Genomic DNA, 4,073 nt, shown 5'->3' on the forward strand with positions numbered 1-4,073 from the left:
TGTGTGTGTGTGTGTGTGTGTGCGCGTGTGTGTGTGTGCGTGTGCGTATGAGTGTATGAGAGTGTGTATGTGTTCACAAACGCCAGACAATGGAAATTATATGGCCAACAATTTAATTTTAAACTTCTGAATGTTTAATCATTTTCCACCCCCTACATCTGAGCACATTTCTTCTTACACATAACAGTTAATGACCCACGATTCAGTCTGGTATTTTGTTTTTTCCTCTCACAAACTTCATACGCCTGCTCATATTGAGAGACAAATGGAATCATCGACCATATTTACTACTGCTCAGAATGATTTTTCTGCTGGTTGAGCTCACTATCCTTGTGAACTTACGACTAATATATATATATATATATATATATATATATATATATATATATATATATATATATATATATATATATATATTTGTATATCTGTATGTAAACCAGAAATAGAATATTGGATTTATGCATGTTAAATATAAATGCAGAGTAAATAGTGCTGGACATATAGGCAGGTGATATAATATAATATTATTATAAAATTTACTGTGAACAAGTAATATAATATATACTGTTATATAATATTTACTGTGAACAATTTAAGCTGCCAAAAATGGCTTTTGCAAACATCTACCTCGGTAAGACAATTCATTATTTTTTACCGTCATATTATATTAGTTTGTACAGGAGAATGTCAGAAGTATTTAAACAGAAGTACGCAGTTCGTTCAATTCCTTTTTGTTACAGGATAAGTTGTTGTTGTTTTTTTTATCATATGCATAACCATGAATCATCCTTACATACGAATTTGTGATAAGAAAAGATAAGAAAAGATAAGAGGCAGTACAGGTTTTTACGGGTCACGCTGTTGGCGCTTGCTAGAATGCAGGTAAACGAGTTGGTGATATGATAAGGACGATGATGGGTGCCTGTGAGGATGGTAGTGTTGGAGAGATAGGGGTAAGTACAGCAGCGTGAGGAGTGAGGGGTGAAGTGGGGAGGGGTGGATGAGTTAGATGTGGGAAAGGTGGTGGGAGAGTCGGTGGGGTGGTGGAAAGCTGGAAAGACAGAGAGAAGGAGTAAGTGCGTAGTGGGGCTGGAGTAACGGAATGGTTGAGGTGAGGATGAGGGGGGAGTGTATCGAAGCGGGAGGGGTGGGTTTAGTGGCATCGGGTGTGACAGAATGAAGGAGTGAGTGGAGTGTATGTTGTTTAGCTTGAGCGAGGAACTCGTGGAAAATATGATTTAAATGGATTATGAAGCTTAGAGTGGAATGTGGAGTGGAACAGGAGGCGAAAACCGTTGTGGATGAGGTGGTGGTGAAGGTACGCGGCTAGAGAAACGTGTTTTTTTGAAAGTCAGAAAGGAAAGATTAATAGAAGGCTGAAAGCAGCGGAAAGGAAGCGTGAAAAGGTGTTTCTTTAGGCGGTGGTGAAGGTGAATGAGGAAAGATTCGTCAACGGGTATGCTGGAAAAAAGAGAAATAAATAAAAAGAAAATAAGATGAAATGGTGAGAAAAGGGCAAAAGTAATGACGTATGAAGTATAAAATTTCAAAAAAATCGAAAGTCGTGAAGAGAAGAAGAAAAGGAAGAAAAGGTGAGAGAACGAGAAGAAAAGAAAAGAAAATGAAATAAAAGAAAAGGTTAGATAAAGATAATGTAACAACGTAAGGAATAGAAAAGACAAAATTCTAAAACGTTCAAACGTCGTAGTATATCGAAGCGATTTTCCATCAACGGAAGAGTCCAGTGAAATCCGTAACTATATCCAATAACAATTAGGGTGGAGTGCTGGTATATAGATGAGGAGAGGTGCAGAAATTTCACGCAGTCGTTGAGATGTGTATGTCCAAAGACTAGGAGGATAAAGCAGGATAAAAATGGTGTGACCACGTGAGCGTATAATATATCGTTGAAATTTACAAATAAACAAAAGACGAAGACATGTGTATGAACAACAAGCGAGCGTATTAGTTTGACACTCGGGAAAGTGAGAAATTCTTTTACGTTTCGAGCCTACGCTCTTCACAATGAAGGAATAAGAGAAAATGATCAGAGAGGGAGAGAGAGAGAGAGAGAATAAAAAATAAAGAAAAAACAACGTGGATTTAGCAATCAAGCATAGCGACTAGTTAACGTTAAGGAATAAAGAAATAGGGATTTTTATTCCATAAATGTAATTACTAGCACTCTGATACAATCCATTTCTTGCTAGCCACATCGAATGATACGGAACATATACAATTGTTTAAGATAAACGATTAAACGGTAATTCAGTCGATAGGTAAATCCTGAGTTCACTTCATTGGATTTCATGTACTACACAGCGTATATAATCAATATACAAAGAATACTGGAAAAATATACATCTTCAAAAATTATTGATTACCGTATTATTCTCACCCGACACATGTTTCTGTTGGATAGGCGTCTTAGTATCCGTTGGTGTATCATTTGTGTGCATTTAGTTGATTCATTTGCGGTACATATTCATCCAGAGTAGACATTCTTATGCCTACTATTCTATAAACGGGTTTGCAAAGTGAGGTTCTTAAGCATACGCCTGTACTTGCGTCTATGTCTATATTTGTTATCTTTTATTTCTTTCAGCCCTTAGACTGCGACCATGCTGGAGCGCCGCCTTGAATTTTTAGTCGAATGTATCGACCCAAGTATTTATTTTTCTAAAAGCCTGGTACTTATTCTATCACTTTCTTTTACCGAACCGCTAAATTACGCGGACGCAAACACCAGCACCGGTTGTCAAGCGTTGGTGGTGGGACAAACACGAATACAAAGAGTGACACACAGACAGACACATACAGATAGACACACACGCACACACACATAAATATATGCGACGAGCTTCTTTCAGTTCCCGTCTACTAGATCCATTCATAAGGAGGCTATAGTAAAATATACTTGTCGAATGTGCTACGCAGTAGGATTGAACCTAAAACCATGTGTTCGGAAAGCAACTTTCTTACTGCAGAGCCACGCCTGCACCTATATGTTAATATTTTAAGAAAATAAATTGTTCATATTTAAGTAATGTGTTTTTGTGTTTGTGCTTGCTTCCGCAACATCTTGACAACCGGTGTGTTTTCGTTTATGTCTCCAAAACTTAGCGGTTCGCCAAAGCAAACAATAGAATAAGACTCTGTAAAATTCAACCCTTCAAGGGTTGGCATTAGGATGGCTGTAGTCTAATGAGTGAAAAAAGTAAATATGGACACATATATGCATACATGTCTCCGTAAACTAGCGGTTCAGCCAAATAAGCGACAGAATCAGTATCTGTACCACTTAACCCTCCAAACCGGTGCCCCAGGATGGCCGCTGTCCAATGAGTGTAAAAAAAAAAAACAAAGCTAAAAGATTAACAATTTGTGGAATTTTGAACTGCGGCATAAAACAGAAAAAAAAAAGGGGAGAAAAGAAAACCTCGTTTACGCGAGATTAACCTCGCAGTTCTCGGTTCATAGCAATACAGATTAAACAAATAGGATCTAACGTATAAACTCTTAAAATAAACGTCCATAAACTTTTTACGAGATGCGGTGAAATTATTACCTCACCTCGTCATATGACTGTCTTGTTGTAAGCCATAGCTACATAAGAATCGCGCAGATTTTTAAGTGGTTGCTACGTTGTACTTATGTAAAGTTTCCTTATGATTTATGCGAGAACATATACAAAAACAACATGTAATAACCCTCGTAGAGTTTAAGAGTCGTCAACAGTATACTGCTAACATTTTATATGAATAAAGAATGCAAACAATGGAGTGAATTGGCGTAAGTTAGCCGCTGTAAAACTTTCCAGTGCACACAGGTTAAGTCTACTTAAACGCACCCAATTAGAAAGTAAAAAGAATTTAATTTTATTTTATTTTATTTTATTTTCACAATCTGTTTCTATGTGCTTCCAACCGAAAAAGCCCGATTGAGCGAAACCGTGGTTCGGAAATGTAATCCTTCATTACCTTACACATGAATAAACAAACATTGAAACAAACCTTACACACACACGTAAACGCATCACACACAGCCACACACACATGTTTTATGTGTATATA

This window comes from Octopus bimaculoides, chromosome 3 (assembly GCF_001194135.2).
Source record: "Octopus bimaculoides isolate UCB-OBI-ISO-001 chromosome 3, ASM119413v2, whole genome shotgun sequence".
Lineage (NCBI taxonomy): Eukaryota > Metazoa > Mollusca > Cephalopoda > Octopoda > Octopodidae > Octopus > Octopus bimaculoides.